Source organism: Equus przewalskii, chromosome 9 (genome assembly GCF_037783145.1).
Source record: "Equus przewalskii isolate Varuska chromosome 9, EquPr2, whole genome shotgun sequence".
Lineage (NCBI taxonomy): Eukaryota > Metazoa > Chordata > Mammalia > Perissodactyla > Equidae > Equus > Equus przewalskii.
The window spans coordinates 75,144,756-75,167,572 of record NC_091839.1 but is presented as its reverse complement, the minus strand read 5'-3'; the positions used below and the strand labels follow the sequence as shown (position 1 = coordinate 75,167,572).

At 36.9% G+C, this 22,817-nt stretch overlaps 1 protein-coding gene across 2 annotated transcripts in view; it reads right to left on the bottom strand.

The window, feature by feature from the left end:
- The window catches only part of LAMA2 (laminin subunit alpha 2), a 542,322-nt gene that overhangs the window by 472,381 nt on the left and 47,124 nt on the right, over window positions 1-22,817 (bottom strand). The window lies entirely within an intron of this gene.

Sequence of the window (22,817 nt, the reverse complement as noted above, 5' to 3'; positions counted from 1 at the left end):
CAAACCCACTTTTTTTAAAGTCTTTTTTGGCTTCTTCAGATTTCACGTGAACATTTTTATGACAGTACATCATTCTCTACAGCGTGAGCACTAAACCCAACATTTTTCAAATGCAGAGTCTATTGTCTATGGAGACCACAGGTGCTGCATATCAGACAGGCTGGAGCAGAGCCTTGTAATATGGTTTGTTCTTGCAAGAGGCGAGTTAATGCATGCTTTGAACAAGTTCACCTCCCAAGTGATCCTTGCTTTTCAAGAAACCTTTTTAACATTTCCTTAGCACTCATTCCCTCTAGTGATGCAGTTTCTGGCATTTCATTTTGTCTTTTATGCTCTTCTCTTGGTGGATGAACCAGGCTGCTGCTTTCTTTGTGTGACATAACTTCAAAGGAAAATCAAAGGAGTCCAATTTTTTTTTTCTTAATCCAAGTTTCAATGTGTAAAGTACATTGACGCTTGCTGATGATGCACTGTTAAAGTCCCCAAGATGTCTCTGTACTAGTTCAAATGGAGAAACTTGGAAATAAGGCAGTAAATTTAGGATTTACCTAATTGGGGAGTATGCAAGATACTGTCCATGACTTGTTTTTGTAAATAAAGTTTTATTGAAACACAGCCACCCCCCCACACACACACACTCACACACCTGTTATCTACGACTATTTCTCCCTTACACCAGCAGAGTTGAAAAGCTGCAACGATGTTTACTACCTGACCCTTCCAAAAATGTCTGTCAACCCCAGACCCAAATAATCAACACTATTTAATTAGGATAATGTGCCAAATCCTTAATATAACCTTTAAAGCCTTGCACAATCTGACCCCTTCTTCAATTTAAACTCTCTTCCCCTCACCTTTGTGCTCCAACCACAATGACCATTTTTACATCTCTGAGGGCTCTATGTGGTCTCTAGAATGTACCAGGACAGAGACTGGTTTTATGGGGATGTCTCTCTCTAAGCACCTTCCCCAGCCCGCTGCCCCAAATTGCCTGTCTAGCTCCTACTCATTCTTCCAAGAATCACTTTCCCAGTGAAGTGTGTCCTGACCACTGTCTGTCCTGAAGATCACATTCTTTGATGACGCACTATTGAGAACCCAGTTCCTTACCTTACCTCATGGTAAATTAGACTTACGTTAGCTTGATTATTTGATTAAAGTCTGTTTCCCCAAGAGACAGCAAGTGCCTTTAAAGGAAGGACAGGTCTGTTTTTTGTTCATTATCTATGCTTAAGGCACAGAGAAAGTGGTCAGAAAATATTTGCTGAAAGAATAATCAGATTCTTGGCTTACACAGACTTAATATTTGAACTTTCAATTCTTCACAAGCAGCTCCAATAATTCATTACAAATATTCATTGGTAATTCTCCTCAAGCCCTGCTTTGAGTCTCAAAATTGGTTGGTTAATGTGTGAGTCAGTCAGCCAGCCCATGAATCTGGCAGCAGCCAGGATAGTTGTTTCATTGCAGGCTGTACTCCAACCTCATCTCTCTTACAGAGTAAATCAGGAAATGATTTTTTTAATGGTTTCTTTTGGGAAAAAAGTCCCCTTTAAAAGAAAGTCAACGGAGAGTACTGAGGGTACTGAACTAGAATATATATTTTGGATTCATATAAAAGTAAAACGTTGATTTTGCAGTATTTCCAATCTAGGGAGGGAACAAATCAACTATATCTCTGAGGCAAACAAGAAAAATGTTGTCTTAAAATTGTGTCAATTTTATCTGCTATAAAATAATTTATCAAAATAGTGGTAAAACTAGAGAAAGGTTTTTGAAAATAAAATAATTTTATGAAGGGAGGACACACTCAGAAAATACTTGCCTCAATGGAAACCTAATTCAGGTGAAATGCAAAGTGTATATGATCATTCCTCTGAAGCAAGAGAGGCTGAAAAGAGTATTGAAGCTAATGAATCAGCATTTCTCATAGGTAAAATTTAGTTTGCATAGTTTAAGAATCTCTCTCTCCTTAAAAAAAAAAAAAAAGAGCATTAAGAGGCTGAGAGTTGATCATGTAGCCATGTGAAGTTCTTTCTAACCAAAGCTAATGATATAAAAAAAGGTTATATATCAGAAAAGCCATTCATCACAGTTATCACCAGAATAAAATGCATACGTGCACATATCCAAGAGCAGAAGGCAGCCAAACGTGGATTAAGTCTTCCATATGGTAGTACACCACAGTGTTGCTCTATTTGGAACCCCAATTTGGAGGACAAGAAAAATAGTCTATGTCCATCTATTGGCATTGGGGCACGAGGCTACTGTCTGGATCAGTTTCATAAGTATTATCTTTGGAGAATATCTTGCAACACAGAACCATGAACCTAAGCTTCTTAGACATTTTGGGGATTCATGTGTACTAAAATGATATTTACAGATTCGAAGGTCCTAAAACACAGTCCTCATGAATGTCAACAGCATTCACATCACACACTCTTCATGAGTGAGATACCACTGTAAAATGGTCTGAAATAGGGAAAAGATTTAATTTCTCCCGTTATGATGCTGCTCTCAAAGAGAAAATCCAAATGCAGAGTACCTCTTCAAGCAAAGCATCTCCTCCTCTGCTGTGTTGACGCCTTTCAGGGTTCCTACTAGACCTTCTTTTCATTCTACCAACTTGTCTTGGACAACATCACCCATTCCCCTGGGTTCCAATGACTACTTATATGCTGAAATTTCCCAAATCATTATCACCAGCTAGAGTTCTCCCCTGAGCTTTAATTCTAAATATTTATTCGACTGCTGCTTAGACACTCATATGTGGGTATCTATCAGGCACTGAAAATGAAAAGAAAAGAAAATCCAAGCAGAAACTCTTATTTCCTCTGAAAACCTGTCTTTCTGTATTTCTTTCAACCAAGTTAGAAATCTGAGTGTCATGCCTAACCCCTTCCTCTTCCTCACACTCTACATCTAATCAGTTACCAAGCCCTTTGAGTCAAACTGCTAAACATGTCCATCAGGCCATTCATGCCTGTCCATCTCTGTTGCCACCACCCTAGTTCAGATCGTTATCATCAATCCTCTCAATTACCTCAATAGCCTCTTAATAAATTTCCCTGTCCGATCCCGCTGATTCATTTTCCTCACTGCCATCAGAGGGATGTCTCTGAAACTCTTTAACGAGGCTCACAAAGTGGTTCCTGATCTGGTTCTTGCTTACTATTCAACCTTACCTCTCCCCACTCTTTCCTCTGATCCCTACTTCCTCCTTCTCTTCTATCATTGTCCCCACACCTTATATTTCAAGCATTGCAAACTTCTTTCACTTCCTAGAATAGGTCATACACTTTCTTACTTAGGGCTCTCCTCACAAGCTAAAGTGCTAGATTATGTGTCTGAAACATTCCACCCTATCCACCCATACCCCACCCCACTGCAGATTCTACTAGCCTGAGCTTCTATTCATCCGTAAAAATCTCAGATTAGTTGCTACCTCCTCCAGGAAGTCTTTCCTAACTCTTCTAAGAATCTGTTGTTCTGTCATATGCTTCTACAGCATCTTGTTTAATTTATTGTTGTACCTAGTTCACCACATGCTATTAGATTATAAGTGTCACAAGGCAGATATAATGCCTGTTGGATTAATTTTTATATTCAAAGTTAATAACAAAATATTTAGTCCATAAGAGTGATGATAAATATATATTGCATGAACAGATAGATGGATGGTGATGGAATGATGGATGGATTAGTGAATCCACAAGCTCATTTCCACTAACTTTTCTAATTGATTAATTCTACAGATATTTCTCTGAAAATCAATGGCAGTCTAGGACAGCACTTCTCAAACTTTTCCAAGACATCAATACTATTGGCAGAAGAGTATGAGTTAGTACCCCAGAAAATATATTAACTTTGAGGAGTTTATCTGAAAACTGCAATGTGAACTTTGAGTTCCATCATGTGATATGTCAGAATATATTTTAATACAAAACAGTGGTTTTCCTGTCCCACAGTCCATCAAAATTTTCAAGTGAAATTTATATTCCACAAGTTGGTAGCATGTTTATCCTGTAGTTTTGGCTACTTCTTGGGCACGCTGCTGTATACACCAATAGGTATGAGTATTCGAGTTTGAGATCTTGTCTACCTACAGGGTTGACTGTTCTTCAAGTCATAGTGGCATGTCTTTTGAGGGAAATTGGATGTTAGTAAATAATAACAAACATTCTGTGATTTCAAGCAACAATTTCTGTAGGATGCAAGGATACTTTTTGCCCCATGTGACCTCTTCAACAGTTAAGTCTCTGCTTGATAAGGCAACTAGAGGTCACCTGGTTAACTGACCATAAATGCAGTAGCCTGAATTACAAGAAAGGCCAGCTGCCTTGCACAGCATGCTGGTGTCTGACTACTTACCTTGACTGGGCTAGCCACTGTGTGATATATTCAGGCCTTTTAAATGGGGCACTAGGTCAGTGTTAACATTCAAAGCTTAAAAAGCAATTGAGGAGGGAAATACATTGACTTGAAATGTGAGTCTGCATTTGTTCTGGAAGGCAATTCCCAGGATTGCTTACAGAAGAAGACTGGCTATAAGGCATTGTCACCACAAAGCAAGAACTCCATCCACTCCCATGGTGACTGACCATTTATAGTGAGTCATCTTAGTTGTTTATTCACAGGGACAGGTAAAGCGATAGGGTTAACCCTAGACTTAAATGGTCCCTTGTCTCTGTCACTCTAACTTTCAGCTCTTCGGGCAATTTGAAGCCCCATTGGTAGATGGAAAAATAAGTATCCTTTTTTCCTCCACTCACCTCCTCTTTCCTCCCTCTTTCATCTGCAAATTCTCATGAAGAAACCCAGAAAACTCCTATAATTATATTGTCTAAGGACAATTAAACCAAATATTAATTCATATAGCTAGAGAAGCATATAGTTAAAAGAAGCATTTAAAAATCATGCCATAAATACTGTTATAGTTTCAATAGTTTTCATTATCGGAGTTTTTAAAGGTGTTCTGAAGAAAATAATGGAAAGAAAAAGGCATAAAATAATGTATTTCAAATCAAGTTTCTATTTTTTAAATAACGTCCTTGTTCTTTTTGATTCAAGGATTACAAAGTGATACTGGCAGAAGAAAAATGATAAAGCATGTCAAATTCTGTTATTACCAGCATCCTTCTCTGTGTGTGGCTATGTCTTAGAGTCAAAGCCAGAGGTAGGAGGACTGCATGGTAAAGGAATCATGAATCTTGCTCTCAAATGAGCACTAATGTCCTGAGCTCATTAGCACTCGAGCCAAGCTATTAAGAGGTCTGTAGCATCTTACGATGGCTTTGATTTAAGCTTGCCCCACATAAAAATGACTTCAGCTATTAGGGCAGCAATTGTTAAATCACCAGTCTTAGAAACCATTTTTTTTTTCATTGCAATATAGTAACTTACTAGTAACTGCTTTTAAATTAACAAGCAAGTTGATTAACTTGTAATTCCTTATTTTCCTATGTATTTTCAATTCTTTCATTCAGTTGAAATTTTATATCTCAAGAATAAAAGGAAATTAAAACACCAATATCATAACTAAAACAACACCCATACTTTTCATAGAATATTGGAAAGCCATTACAAGAGACGCAGAGATCATTTGGAATTAAAGCTGTTCTCGAGAGATTACTAAAATCATTTCATTATGAATAGATTTTCCTTTATAGCGGACTTTATGGATGTTCTAACATATAAATAAACCATCCTTTCCAATATCATTTTTTTTTCTAATTTGGCATCAAGATTTACTTTTCAATGATGAAGTGAGGCAGGTGCCCTAGGGCATAAAATTTAAGAAGGTGCTCACTCTCGCATCACGAATGCAAGCGTGTCCAAGGCATCTGGTTCGCCTCCCCCTGATCCCAGCCCTATCAACAACCCCCAGAAAAGAGTCAACAATGGCCCTGAACACCCAGTATGAGAACACAAGTTTTCCTCATTTGGAGTGAAGTAACAAATACCACTCATTGAACATTTACTGTGCACCAGGCCCTGTGCTGAGTGCTTCTCATGGATTATTGCATGTAATGCACACAACATGCATGAGGCAGACACGAGTCTTCACATATTACAGGCGCAAGTTGGGGTCCAGTGTGGTTCAGTAACTCACACACAGCCATTTAAACAGCAAGGGGCAAAGCCAGAGTCTAGGCCCAGATCTGTCCAACTCGCAATCCAGTGTTCGTACTCAATAAACTGGCCTATCTGTAAGGAAGGGAATGATACAGATCTTTTACAGCGTAATGTTTTGGAATACAGTGTCATTGCTTCAAAACTCACAAAGGAATAATATCTAATGCTTAATAAAGTGTTACCAATTAGAAGTCTTGACAAACTGGCATTAATGAATCCTGCCCAGCAGGCTGGTCTCGTCTCTCACATCTAACATTCTCTGCTCCCAGCATTAATTTCCCCAGGGTGGCCAATTCTGTTGGTGCCCTGCCCAGAACTCTTTACCAGGACCGAGCAGCCATCCCTCAGCTGCAGCAAGGGTTGGACACTAATGGCTTTCAGCTGCACACGCCAGAGAACTGCCCCTTTGTGGGTGAGAGCCACCTCGCCCCAGGACACCTAGCAAGTTACATCACTTGTTCTACCCTCAAACCCCTGGCCTGCAGCCAATGGCTCGAGGATATGGGGTATAAAACCCTGGTGCCTTATTCCTTAACAGCAAAATCCCTCCTGTTGTGCAATTCTCTCTCCAGACCACACAGTGTGTCAGGCTGAGGCCCAACTTCTCCTGAAACGACATCTTTGTCCAGTTTCTTCCCCTGCCCTCCACTGCTCCCTCACTCTCTCTCTGGAGAGCACTCCCTCAGTAAATTCCTTACACTAAAATTCCTGCTACAGGCTCTCTTACTAGACACGCTGCCCAGAAGATCTGTTCGTCTTCTCTCTAATCTCTCTCTTACTTAATCTCAACACATCTTCCAAGTCTCAGCACAAGGACCACCTCTTCTAGAATGCTCTCTGTTTACTTATCAGGCAATGATGCTCATTTTCCTCCATATTCTCACATCAGCTATTTCCCTATGTTCTCTATATTAGTACTTTTTTTTTCTGTGAAAACACTTATTTCTTATCTCTATGCATAATAAGATTATACACTTTCTTGAGGGCAGGTACCCTATTTATACCTATGACAACACTAAGCACATAAAAAATATGAGTAGTTACCTGCTAAAATAATGTGCTGAACTTTAAATTATCAATATAGCTATCATGTTAAATTATAAATATGGTAACAAAATGCTTTCTCAAGGTAAGAAAATAAATATTTTTTCCTTCAGTCTTCACTGCACCTTTTTGGTACCAGGCACAGGAAGGCAAAGGAGGTGGGCTCTTCCTGACGGTGAAAGTCATGGGCACCCAAACCCTCTGAAGTCCACTGAAAGACCGATGCAGAGCAAGAACGAGGAGACCACACACCAGGAAGAGAAAGCAGTAGTTTTAGCTCCTTTTCTTACCTTCCAATGGTCACTCATAAAACCAGCCCTACTGCATATGAAATCTTGCTTCAAGAGACATGTAAGAGAAAGCCAGCACCTCTCACTTGAGACCCACTTAGCTATCAATGTTCATGCAGTCATTCTAAATTAGAACTTAGTTCATTTCATCAAGAGACAGCTAGTATAGACAACCCAATGGGGAATGATCAGCTTAGTGATGATAACTCTATCACTAATTGTAAAGAAAAAGCATTTTACGAAAAAGCATCCTGACAAGGTAAGAGAAACAAATTCTAAGAATAAGATAAAATATGATTTCCAACTCCTGAATTTTCTATTCTGTAATGAAAGGTTATTTGCTGATGCTCAGGAATAAATTTTAGAGAAAAGTTGAGCAATTTTTTAAAAATTTTTATTATTTTTTTTTTTAAAGATTGGCACCTGAGCTAAAAACTGTTGCCAATCTTTTTTTCTTTTTATTCTTTTCCCCAAAGCCCCCCAGTACATAGTTGTGTATTCTACTTGTGAGTGCCTCTGGTTGTACTACGTGGGATGCTGCCTCAGTGTGGTATGATGAGCGGTGCCACGTCCGCACCCCAGATCCGAACCAGTGAAACGCTGGGCTGCCAAAGCAGAGCGCTCAAATTTAACCACTCGGCCACAGGGCCAGCCTCTATATTATTTGTTCTTAATTAAAATGTGTTTATGTCTGTTGAAACTTTGAACACTATCCAGTTTCAGTTAAAAGCTCCAAATAAGTCATCTTCTTAACTGTACCCACAGGGGGTTGGAAAAATCAAATGCAGCTGAAAAAACTCTTCCAGACTCTTCACATTGGCAGGTCAAGTAATATAGAAGAGAACTATTAAAAGTGACAGTGTATTTGAAGGATCTCCACACTTTAATTTCCACCTTTATGTCTGGAATTCAGACTGTAGAATATTTTATCCAAGCAGAAATTTTTTAAAATACCTTATAGCATAATAAAAGTCACCATAAGTTTGCATTCTTTCAAGGAACTGATTATTAAAGAAAATCAAACAAACAGACTTGTGGCTAAAATATGATGTGGAGTTCAGAAGATTATTTCAATACTCATGAGAATTAAACTTGGTAATTTGCAATCAAAATAATGCTAGTGGTTTGCAGTTTATAACTCATTTTAAAGAAAATGATATCAATTTCTGCCCAAGAGCCAGATTCTTTACTTCACTCAATTTATTTAATCTTGAAACAAAAATTATTTCCACTGATTTCTACCCAGATTCTGTTTTCGAGTATAGATATTTATTATCTCTTCTTAGACCTCAAAATAACGACAACACCAGCTATAAGTGTATTTGGTTGATCTTCACCCAGCATTAGACCTGAGCCCACCGGCACAGGAAGCTCAAACTTACTCCCCAAGTATGTGACGTCTTCCATTTGTAGCTCACTTTTAATTTTCCATGCTCTATATAAATAGAAACATTTTTGGTATGGCTTCTGTATACAGAATATTAATTTGCTTTAAAAATAAAAGGAAATATTTACCCAAGTATTTTAAAACAACACAGGAAGTTGTAATATAATAACTAAAATGTATTCTCAAAGAACTGGGAATTCACGGGAAGTGCCTTTAGAAACTGGAATGTGAGCGACAGTCTAAGAATTCAGAACGTCTGATAGGGTGCATCAACGTGATTGTTATAAAGTGCTATTGTCATCCTGTGGAGACGACAGAAGTAAAATATAAAAGTTTTCCTCTGTCATCTTCCCTCTAGTTACATTAACCTATTCAACCAGCCGAGGTGTCAGCCAGAACTAACGGTGTAATTGGTGCCATATTTTATCTTCTCAGGGGTCTCGGCCCATAACAAATAAGAGCAGCTGAGGAAGAAGCCCTAATGGTCTCCTTCCGAGCTTGGGAATTACAGAAACGGAACTCGGTAAAGTCTTCTGTGAGCTCTTTGACTAGAAGCATGGCCTGCTTCCAACTCTTGTGGCCCTGCAATCTGTTTTCCAATTAGCAGGCAGAGTAACATAGCATTAAACAAGCATTAGTTTCACAATCATCTAATGAATTCCCATGCACTTAGAGTAAGACTCAAACAAAGCCCCACAGTTTATAAGATCCTACACGACCGGGCGCCTTCACGTCTTCTGATTGTACCTCATAGACCCTTATCCTGGCTCACAGTATCGCAGCCTTCATGTTCCTGTTCCTCAGACATGAGAAGGTCATCCCCACAGATGTTCATTCGCATCTTAGGACCTCTGAATTTCTCTGTCCTTCTGGGACCACCTGCGTCTCAGATCTCTCATAGCTGGAAAGTCTTTCAATTAACACGTCACCTCTTTTAGCAAGGCTGTTCGTGACCACCCAGTCAAACTAACTCCCCCCACCATGAGCTAGTACAACACTTGTTTTATTTTCTTCTCACCTTAACACGATATGAAATTATTTTGTTGATTTATTTGTTTCCTTTTTCACTGGCTTTTTCCCCTAGTCCCCATCCCTTCTAAAATGAAAACATCACAAAAATAGAGACCTATCCACTCCTACTTCCCCACTGCTTAGAACAGTGGCTGGTATACAATAGGAGTACAAAAATTTTTGTTGAATGAATGACTGAATGAAATAAATATGCTTTAGTCCCCAATATGTTTACTAAATCATATTCCCCCAGAAAAGACAATTACATCCAGGACATCAGTGTTGCTACAGCTTCATTTTGGTCATTGCAAAGATCTCCCAGAACAGCCAGCACAGCAGCTGCTCACCAGGCCGCAGGCAAAGCCCTTTCTTAATAGTTGCCTCCTATCGATTTCCTTTTGTTTGACTAAATAGACTCATTTTCATCTTTAGAGAGAAACTATAATGAACAATTAGTTTAATGCAAATCTTTAAGGAGCAAAATTGGCCCTTACAGTTTGGGCTGGAGGAAAGTAGGGCAGGTTCAAGGTCTGGGATTTTATCCTTGAGCAATGATGGACCTGAGGCTGAGGATCTTATGCTCTTTAGAGATTGAGTAACTTAGAAATAACCTGAGCTGCAAAGCTCAGACTCAAATTTGCGTCAGCCACAGAGCAGTAAATCTGTGCTTCCCTAGGGAGAGACGGGTCTTCTCCCTGGGAGCCCATGCAAACCTTCTGCTCCTGATTGGCAGGGATTTCCCTCCACTCTTGAGCAGGGATGGTTTTGAAATGTCTGGCAAATAGACTTCTCAGGGATCAGTCAGTACAGATTCTGGTGGCCTCCTCAGGACATTATCAGACAGGAATCATATGTAGCATGAAGAGTGGTCTGGACGATGTCTCTGAGCCTGACATATAGCAAGTGGGTGCTCATGCAACTCACAAGAGGTCAATCTAATAGTGCCCGCACACACATTTTACTCAATGGATATTTAATGCAATAATTGATAGACAGTTATTTGTGTTTTTCTTTGGCACCTTTAAAAATACATTTTTGTTTTCATTTTGTTTCAAAATTGATTTCATTAGTATTTCTCTTTTTATCAATGTTTGATTTTGTATGTCTTTGGGAAGGGAAGAGAGCTTCAATCTACGTGTTCATTAGCAGTCAGTCAGAGAAACCCCATCGGGCACAGGGGGGAATGAGAGCTGCCCAGATGCTGCTTTCTGTCTCAATGCAAAGAGCCTGGGCTTGAAAGCTTTGTCGCGGAAAGAATGAATGGAGGCTGCTGACTCCCGGGCATATCCTTGGTCTGTATTCGCCACCATCTTGCACAAGTTCTAACAATCTGCATAAGGTTTGTGAACACATTTTCCCACTTTCACTTGAGTTAGCCACTGAAATGTGGACTTCACTCGTCCTGTAATGAGGAAGAATTTTGCCCTTGAATTGCATTTGATGCAATACTTCTACAATGAAATTTAATTAATCAATTCTACACTCCAAACAAAAGGGTGGTTTTCCTCTGTATAGTACTTTTCATTATCACAAATACCTTATTTGCTAAGCTGATCTTTGCTCTTTTTAAAGAATATGGAATTAACCATTTGATAAAGGAAAGCTCATTTCTCAGTACATTGACCTACTTTTTCCTTAATTTACCTCATTTTAAAATGTGAATGAATAGATAGTTTTTATGAATATTTAGCATTGAGACAACAATTGAACCATTAATCAAAATAATAAGGATTTTTCTATCTATTCAGCTAAATGTGGCCTTTATATACAATACCTTCTTAAAAAGCTGGCACATTCTCTAAGGCCTTGCCCAGGAAAATCCCTTGAGTTCAAATTATTTTTCTTTTGTTTCCAGTCTTTGTACTGAATTGTTTTAATTTTTTTTTGAGCCTATGTGTTAACCATGAAGAATAGAAGAGACCTCAAGAAGTTGTCCACAGAAGGTAAAAATTAGAGAAAACTTGATTTCCAAAAAATAATTTAACTCAGATATTCAACTGATCTTAAACAAGTGTCCAACCTCCAAACTTAGACTAACACAGAACATAAAAACAGTCACATTTTAAAATCTATGATCAATTTCTTAGACCGTTACTTAGCACATAAGCAAATAAAGGTGTTGGCCCAGTGGTGCAGCAGTTAAATTTGCATGTTCCGCTTCGGTGGCCAGGCGTTCACTAGTTCGGATCCTGGGTGTGGACATGGCACCGCTTGGTAAAGCCATGCTGTGGTAGGTGTCCCACATATAAAAGTAGAGGAAGATGGGCATGGATGTTAGCTCAGGTCCAGTCTTCCTCAGCAAGAAGAGAAGGATTGGCAGCAGTTAGCTCAGGGCTAATCTTCCTCAAGAAAAAAAAAAAAAGCAAATGAAAGCATTTGCATTTCAGATACCATGTTGAACCCAATGTGAAGTCCCACTAATTGGAAAGATCATTTAAAAACAATCTAGTTCTGACCTACTACTATTTTAATATCAAACATTTATTCAAATGAATTTTCTTTTCCTTGCAAGTTTATCTGTGGATTTCAATGTTCCTTACTGTCAATTAATGATATCCTAAAAAGGATCTTAGAAGAGTCATATTGTTCTTAGGATTACAAAAAAAAGAACAAAAAAAAAAGCTGGTTTACATGCTAATCTTCCAAAGAACAAGCTATATTTCAAGAGGAAAGACAATCCATGGAACCAGAAGGATAGGCCTTTGTATACTGTTTTGATGTGTTGCCTCCACAACTGAAAAAGGGAAAACTGGAATAAAAGATGACTTTAGACAGATTCAAATATTGCTATCTGAAGAGGGAATAATATTGGGAGACATTTAAAAACTCATTTGTAAACATTATAAAATAAATGCAGCTCACGAGGAAATATTTTTTAACTGTTTAAATACAGTTTTTAAATGCCATAAATAATAACGCCATTGCTATTGTTTGTTTACAAACACCCACACTCAGAGATCTGGACTGTTTAAATTACTCCTCATTTCATTTTGAGAGCTTAGCTGAGCTGAAAAAAGAATAAAATGAATAATTCAAATAAGAATTCAAATAAGAAAAATGATGGGAGTAAAATAAAAATGGACAAATCTCAATTTTCTTTCCCAGTGTTACTTACTTTGAATAACTAAATAAATAGAATAGTTTGGTTGATGACCAGCTTATCAAATCTGATTCATATCCTCAGGCTGATTTTCTTCTAAATATAATATAACAAAGTTTGTGTTTTCCAAAGTACAAATTAATATTTAAAGAGTTTTATTAAATTTGCACAAGAGAAAAACAAAATGATACTGGCACAGCCATCATGGCACCCAAATGTCAAACAGAGCAAAATATTTCAGTCAGAACAGAGATCACTTCCCTGCTTTATTTTTCTAATATATAGTCAGCTCAGTACTTCTAAAAAATACCCTCTTCCTTCCAATTGTTATTTAAAAATATATATACTCGGAGCAAGATTAATAAATTCTTGAAAGTATATTTTGTTCATGATTTAAAAGATTTTAACAACACACCGTTCACTGTCGCCACTTGTACTGTTGCAGAACTTCCTTTTATGATCCTCTCATATAAATCGTTCATGAGGGCCTCCTCTTATAGACTCTTGAAACAAGGATGTATCCTGTACATTTATGTTACAGGTTTATTATGATAGATTGTTCTTGCCACAGAGCTGGAAACTACCAAGCCAGTTTATAAAACCTGTTAATAAAAACAGTCCTCACATTGAAGTAGGCTCATTTACCAAGCAACTCAAACCTACCCGACATATATTCAATTTCCCAAACAAAATCAGAAATGTCCAGCTGCGTGAGAAGTACGTGTATAATAAGAGCAAACATTTTTGATTCTTATTTTTCTTATTAAACTTAAATGAAGTTGACTTTGATGAAGCAGCATGTGTTTTTGGATTTCAGGTGATACGTCTGTGAAACACTTAAGGTTGTATTTTTTCAACATAACTGAAAGAAACAGAAGGCTTAGCTTATAACGTTTTGTTCGAATGCCAATGTTCATCTGCTTAGATTCAAACCCACTCTTTAATATTTGCTTCAGTGTACTGGCATTTGAAAGCAGAGGTTCAAAACACTGTAGAAATTCTATCGACGATGAATGAAATTGGAGTCAAATATGATGACAGCTGAGCACTCTGGAGTCCCCTGTCCTATAAAATTATGCCAACATTCACTACGGGAGAGGTGAATTGTATTTGACAACATATTCCCAGGCACTGTGTAATGAACCTTCAAACTTCAATTAGAACCCATCAGAAAGAAAAACAAACACAATTTCACTAAAATGCTGCCTTCGTAAGAAAAACAAGTCAGTTGGAAAATACAGCAAGTTCAACATCATTGGCTACTCATCAAGCATTCCTTTCCCATGTCAGGTACCACACAAAATGCCGATTCTTTTAGTAATAATAGAGATCACTCCCATTTAAAAAATACAGGCATTCAACTTACTTGACTTCCTTTGAGTCAAAACCAATTTTATATTCCAGTCTTTAATGATTTCTCTTTCCCACCACTTAGCTCCAAAGAAAAAGAATATTTTTTTTTAAATGCATTGAATGACACTGTGTATGAAAGGTGATCAGCATATTCAAAGCTCAAAAGGATAAACACAACCTTCTTGGATGCCACTCACGGATCATATAAAACATCTGCATGTTGGTTTAAATTAACCTAGAAGAATGTTGAGGGTACGTCCCCCAAGTGGGTTACATTCTCCATGCATTATAATTCAGACTATTCAGATGATGAATTTCCCAGTGCTTCATGCAGATAGCATTTCAATAAATATTTTGTCAGCAAAAAGGCAATATCTTGCCTGTTTTTAACCTGTCTCCTTGCCAGTGTTTAGTAGTAATGTGCAGAATTTTGGTCCTGGGGAAAACATACGTGAAAGGGCCAAAAGGATGAGTCTAGTTAGTTTATAAGCTGGGATAACAGTGCTGCCTTTGCTGATGGCTTCAACAGATGAGTGGAGCATTTCGTTGTTTGGAGGTTCTTTTCATGGAAGTTTCCTTTGATGTAACATTTTGATTTAAGACTTTATAAAGTAAACAGAGCACTCAGTGGAAAATACTCAGTGAATTTTACATAACATAAGGTCTAAAGATAGCCAGATGTGAAGGATCTCAGGCGTGGGAGACGCTATTTCAATTATATTTCTATGATTGGAAGTGATAACTGTCTACTGGGTAAGAAATAAGATTGTTAAGAAAATAGTCCATATAACCCCAGCATTTTCTACATACCTTTTTACAGTTATTATACGACCACATGATATTGTTTATTCGTATGTTCATCGATGGTGTGTATCAACATTTTCACCCCTAGAATATGAGCCAGTTGGGAGCAGGAGTCATGTCTTAGCATCAAGAAGGAAAGAAAGGCGAAAACACAGAAAGGGGAGGAGAATAGAAGAAGGGGGTTTTAAAGACCATCTGATCCTACACTCTAAGTCTCTAATCACACTTTAGACACCAAAAACATCAGTCAGTGAAATAACTGCATCAGAAAAGGAACATCTGTTTCTCAGGTCAATGCTCTTCCCGCAACACAGCCATGTATTTTCTTTTTCAAAAAAAGTAATAATTTGAAAGACAACAAAGATACTAAAAATAACTAGCTTAATCTCTCATCATTAGTTTCTTTTATTCAGGAGGAAAAATGTGGATGTTTGCTTGTTGACCTTTCATTAATAAGAGATGTAGATGACAAACTTTCTCTTTGCCATTTCAGAAGATTTTGTTTTCAAGTAAAGGGAAATAGAACCACTGAACTTGAAATGTGATATATATATATATTCACACACACAATGCAATATCATTCAGCCATAAAGAGAAGGAAATCTTGCCATTGGAGATAGCAAGGATGAAACTTGAGGGCATTATGCTAAGTGAAATAAGTCAAACATAAAAAGATAAATACCATATGATAGCACTTATATGCGGAATTAAAAAAATAGCTCATAGATACAGAGAACAGATTGGTGGTTGCTAGAGAGGGGAGGTGGGGGTGGGAGAAATGAGTGATGGGTGCCAAAAGGTACAAATTTCAGTTATAAAATAAATAAATCATGGGGATGTAACATACACCATGGTGACTATAGTTAATAATACCCTATTGTGTATTTGAAAGTTGCTAAGAAAGTAAATCTTCAAGTTCTCATCACAAGAAAAAAATTTATAACTATGTATGGTAATGGATGTTAACTAAACTTATTGTGATCATTTTGCAATATATATAAATATTGAATCATTATGTTGTACACCTGAAACTAATATAATGTTATATGTCAATTATATCTCAATAAAAAAAGAAAAAAGTCACAATAATCATGCATTTGACAAATCTGTTGTCATCAAATACTTTTTTAGTATTTGATATTTAGTATAGTTTTAAATACTTATTAGTATAATGCACATAGAATTAAACAAATAGTTTAATACTATTAGTACATAATTTGATTGAAAGGATAGATAGGTTCAGAATCACAGACTCTCAAAATTAACAAGATGGAAGTGATGTCATATTCTGTTTGTGCTTCACATTAAAGTATCTATACTTGAGACTATGGTGCGGCCTTGAACACACACATTTAACCCTACTTAACCTACAAAACTTTCTAAAGTAAGAGTAAAGTAACAAAAAGATATACAGCCACTTGGTAACTAGACAGAAGATGACAGCAGAAAAGAAATGTCAACTAATTCATAAAGGATAGAAAGAAAGTGGGTGGAACGAGTGACCCTAGCCCAGAACAGAGAAAGCCGGGGAGAAGATGTGTCTGCAAGGGGGAGGAGGAAATCACAGGAAGAAGGATAGTTTGAGCTGCTGAGCCCCAGAATGTCTCTGAAATTTAAGGCATCAAATAATTTATAAGGCAAGAATAAGGAAAGAGGCTGTAAAATCTGTCTTTAAAAACGAGTTAGGTCACCAGATGTCCTTGCTAACCCCATAAAGTCTGGCTACTACACCATTGTTGACTTGGCAGGAGATAGGATTTATTCTCCAGAGAAACTGAACCAGAAAGTCTCCATTATCCATACAGTGGAAGATAAGGGCGAGGGTAGGGTCCCACACTGAAAACAGAAAAGCAACAATCTACACACTGAATGCTGTGATTGTGATCATTCTAACCCTCAATACTTACCCCATTCCCAATAGAAATGCTAGAAGACAAAAGATTGAAAATACCTGTCCATGAAAATAGTTTACACATAAGGTATTTAACAGTCTCTCAATTAAATGACAATTTGATCATACTCTAATGAGCTAACAAGATTTTCTGACACCAATAGATCTACAATTTTAGTGTCTCAGATAAATATGATTGGACAGTCAAATCTCCCTAGACATTTTACATTTACCATGAAAGACAGAACACAAAACAGAGAAGTGGAAAGGAACTCAGAAGAAACAATAAAAATATAAGATAAAATTTTAAAAACTCTTCAAAATCCTCAGAGAACTAGGAAAATATATGGCATGCATGAAACAAGCACAGGACGCTGTATTAATTTTTAAAGGGCACTGAAAGCACACAAGAGTTATTAAAAATAAATTCATGTTAACAAAAAAATTATTGTAAGCTAAAGGTGATGAAGTCTTCCAGGGGGGAAAAAATAGAATAAACAAAACAGAGAAGTCAAATATTAGAGAAAAGATAAAAATGTAGCGGACCAATCCAATATCCAACTAACAAGAGTCCCATAGATAGATAATGCATTGTTAAATAATTAATAATAAAAATTAAAATCCATGAGTCAAAGCTATGAGTTTCTAGAATAGAAAAAATTCATAGCATAGGGGCCAGGCCATGATGTAGCAGTTAAGTTCACATGTTCCACTTCAGCCGTCCGGGGTCCATGGGTTCAGATCCTAGGTGCACACCCATGCACCACTTCTCAAGCCATGCTGTGGCAGGGATCCCACATATAAAGTAGAGGAAGATGGGTATGGATGTTAGCTCAGGGCCAATCTTCCTTAGCAAAAAGAGGAGCATTGGCAGCAGATGTTAGCTCAGGGCTAATCCTCCTCAAAAAGAAAAAACTCATAGTACAAGGCATTGCCATCAAATTGCAGAACACTGAGATCAATACAAGATCTTAAGAGATTACAGAGACAAAAACATGATCACAAATATAGGATGGGGAAAATTGGCAGGACTTCTCAACTTCAACATGGGAAAACAGAAAACCATTCATTTGACAAATATTTTTTAATACCTAACACTTGCCAGACATGCTTCCAGGTGCTTAGGGATACATCTGGCTGCTTTATATATATACATATATCTTGAGACGTCTCAGAGTTGACAGTTTGGCAGGTAAGGAGCAGCATAGAGGGTACAGACAGAGACAGGCAATAAAGTTTACCTGACATATAAGCAAGCTATCTAGTGTATTTGGAGATGATAAGAAAAATAGAAGAAATACTAAAACTTATTTAGGCAGATCAAGAATGCTAGAGAATGGAGGCAGTTGCAAAATTAAATAAAGGGACAAGAGGAGGTTACTGACAATGGTACAGTTTTGCAGTTTTCAAAGAAGGGAAGATGAAAGATTAAAAGTTGTGAAAAAATGTGTACTTAAAATTGTAGGTAAAGTGTGATCACAAATATGTAAAAATGTATACCTGCAAATAAAAAGATGACCACATATGCTAAATGTTAGCAGACATTATTTTTGATTGGGGAGATTACTTATTTTTGCCTTTATGAATTTTCAAAATTTTAATGTGAATATGCAATATTTCATAATCAGGAAAAGGAATAGATGGTAATTTTTACAAAGCAATAAAGAGATTAGACACAGGAAACAGGGAAGTGATAAAAGGAACCAACTCAAGATGAAGTAAATTATCCCCTGTATGGGCTAAGAGGATTTTCAAGCAAAACCTCCAATTTGCAGATGACACAGCTCTTCTTGATAGTCAAACACAGAGAGAGGAATACATTTCAGGAAAAACTCTCAATAAAATAGGCAGAAAATTGGCATGAAATAGTACACCCTGGGAAAAATACTCCAAACTACACTTAATGGAAACTGAGCTATGAGCTCTCAGGGACCTCGCTGATACTGTGCAAACCTCTCCTTAAAGATAACAGATGTAAGCCAGTGAGACAGCCAAAAAGATCAACAAAACACTGGGCCTCATCGAGAAGAATACCGAAAACAAAAGGAAAAGTATTCCTTTGTTACAAAAAAAAGTGCCCCTCACAAATATGTAAGTAAACACAGTTTTGATAAGACATTGACCTGATGGAAGGTCCAAAAAAAGGTGAAGGCAATTATTGCAATGGAGAAGCTGCCAGAGAACAGATTTCAAAAGATAAATATTTCGGCCTGGAAAAAAATCTTTTTTGAATGGGAAATATACATTTGAAATCCATAGAACAATGTAAATACAAAAGACGTGGACAGTGTATCAAACCCCAGCTGAGTACTTGAAATAATCCCTTAAGACCTGAAGTAGGTAAATTTAAAATAAAAAGGAATTCTAAGTATAATCCTATTGGATTGAATGGTTTATAAATTAGCACAGACTAAAAGTAAAAATAGCCTCAAGAATACTAGAGTCCAAATACCTCAATAACTTGATACACACTCATAATAATACTCATAATAAATACTCAGTAACTTGAAAGGATATTTGGGAAAACATCCCTAATTTGATGAAATTGCCACCATAAAAGCAAATCATTTATTTTCCCGGTAAGTCTTCTGGGTGACAATCAAAAACACAAGAGTGACCTGAGGATTTGTGGCTCCATCAAAATATTATCATGTTCTGGATAGGCCCAACATAGAATGAAAGTGTAATCTTTAATTTTCAGAAGAATTGCACTGCTTTGATATTTCCATGCTGTGTCTTACAGAGCATTTTAGTTTGAATTTCTCCTCACTCCACACACACTCAGCCACACGTAAAACCCATCCATGGCATCATTCCATTTCAGAGTTTCTTTTTTTAAAAAAAGTTTCTTCTTTGTGGCCTCCTGAAACAATATTTCTTGACAAGTGAACATGAATTTGTATGAAATAACAAATAAAATGGAAGCAGTGGATGATAATGTTAGAGCACATGTGATATCTTTACAGACAGACAGCAATAATGGCCAAGCTGAAAAAAATTAGTAGACATACATATTTTTCAATCTTGTACTGTTTAAAATATCATGTAACTTTAATTTGTGTTTATTATATATTAATTGCCTTTTATTTTCTTTCACTAACAAGGCTACTCATTTATCTATCCTATTTGATTAACATAGACCAGGTACACAGTAAATCATATAAAAACATCCAGCACTGTATTTCACCTTCACTCTTAGGTTCATAATAAGTATCAAAAATTTACTACCAATATCCAAACAGAATAACTAGGTGAAGCTGCATTATCTTATTGCTTCTCAAACTTTTCTTTCAAAATTTCCCTGAAGATAGACAAGAATAAATTGGATATACCAGGGGTCTGGTGGCATAGCCCCAATTTAACAGGCACAACTCTGGAATTTCTTTAAAGAGTCTCACTGGACCTTTTAAAAATTCAAATGAATTTTATTCTATTCCATAAAATGTTTTATTTGATATAAAAAATATTGTTTAAAATTGCCTGTGAGTAAAATGGATGTGCCGCGTTCATGTTGCGGCTCTCTCTGCTCCATGGTACATCACTGTGTATCTTTGATGGGTATTGCTTCACACGATGCAAATTGTGATTATTTTTCTATAAAAGTGGTAGTGAAATTTATGATAATCTAAGAAATACTGAGTCATTTGAATTCACGTATTTTGATCAGCTGAGCCTTTATTTTTTTCTTTTAGCCCAAAAAACATTTTTTACTGCAATTTTTACCCACTACATCTATGTAGATATGCTAGTCACCCACAGGACCTACATTCCACCCTCCGTGTGTGGCTTTCCTTTGAGAAATAGAGGCATTTTAAATGTTTTTGCAATGATTAAGCAATGGCTTGATTTAGTGCCAAAACTTCTAAGTTCTTTGCATGGGGAGCTCCATTTTTGCTCCTCAAATTTGACAAAGCTGGCAAAGAGAGATAAACAAAATAGACAGATGATAGATTTAATTTTTTAGTAAAAAAATAAATTTGGAAATCCAAACTTCTTTCAAGTGCCCATAATTGGAGTGGTAAAGGTAGCGTAGGGATGAAACTATCGAACGTGTTGTTCTTCTGTTAATTTTATTCTATTTTAAAAATATTCCCAATTTTGAGTGCTTCCAAATATTTTGATCTTTTGTTTTGGAGTTTTGCTAAAGCTAAAACTTGTCATCTTTCTCTATAACTCACTTGCTGTGGCCATATAGGCTAGTTGGTAAGGATCCAGATTCTAGGGCCTTTTTATATGTGCCCCAATCCTGGCTCTACCACTTACTAGCTGTGTGGCCTCATGAAAGTTATTTCTATCTCTATGACTTCATCTGTAAATCAGGATAACAATAGTTCCTATCTCATAGCAGTTAGTGAGAAAAATTAATGAATTATATATAAACACAAGATCTATCACTACCTTAAATAGAACCATAGAACAATTCTAATGATTGCTGGGTTGAACGCTTCTCTTTCTAAATACAGTGATTCTTTTTTTTTGGTGAGGAAGATTGGCTCTGAGCTAACATCCATTGCCAATCTTTCTCTCTTTGCTTGAGGAATGTCTCTGAGCTAACATCTGTGCCAATCTTCCTTGATTTTGTATGTGGGATGCCACTACAGCATGGCTTGATGAGCGGTGTGCGTGTGTCCACACCTGGGACTCAAACCTGCAAACCCCAGGCTGCCGAAGCACAGCACATGAGTTTAACCACTATACCACCGGGCCGGCCCAAAACACAGTAGTTCTTATCACCGAGGGAAAAAATTGTGTGAAGTTTTTCAATAATAATTTTATTATTTAGTATTTCCTTGTGAAGAGTGATTCATACTCTTTGCACTATCCTTACTCACACCTGTGTCTTATGGGTTTATCTAGCTCATAAATCATAATCTTCTTCTCCTGACACACTGAGAATTCCCATTAATACTGCTGAAACTTAAATTCCTGTGGAGAATACTTAGAATGATAAAGAAAATTAAGTTGGAAAATGCACAACCTAGTGTTTAACGGTAGAATACTTCTCTACCTTAAGCCAAGGGATTCTTTCAAAAGCTCTTAAATAGATCCCCCTCTATGATTTTGTAATTTTTTCATTCAAATGTGTTCTATCTGGCTATGGACTTGAGCGCAACAGAGCTTTCTGACTGTAGATTCATCCCATACGTCAGGTCAGCACCGAGAATAAAAATTGAGTCAAGGAATGGATAATGTAAAATGCCAACAACCCCCCTTCATAAAAACAACGGTTAGGTGTTTAAGAAATATTAAATAAAATCAAATATGATGACTGTTAGCAATCTTCTGCTGACGCAGATATTCCCCTAAAAGAGCTATAAAAAATAGAATCTTCTTTCACTAAGACACAAAGAACTTCCAGAGCTTGCAATTTCTTCCTGAAATAATATAGTGTAAAACAACAAATCCTAATTTAAATATTCATGTCTTCATTTTATTCGATGGTATGCCACTGTGACTATGGATATTACATTTTAATGCTTGTGATGTTTCTTCCCGTTTTGTAACAGCTAAAATAAGAGCTACCTTCAAGAGTAATTTTATAAGACATTATTATGAGGTTTATGTTCTCTTTGCTTGAAAAATGGATTCTGCTACTAATAATGACAACACACTGACACTCAAGATAAATATCCTTTCCAATATGCATGCTACAATTTCAAAAATTAGAAAATAATCCACTGGTCAAGGAGACAAACTTCAGGACTCAAGTCCACCTTCAAACAGTGTCGATCCAACCTCCCCGTGGAACTGAAGCAGGAGAGATGAAACACAAAATTTAGCACAACAATAACAGAAAAATCT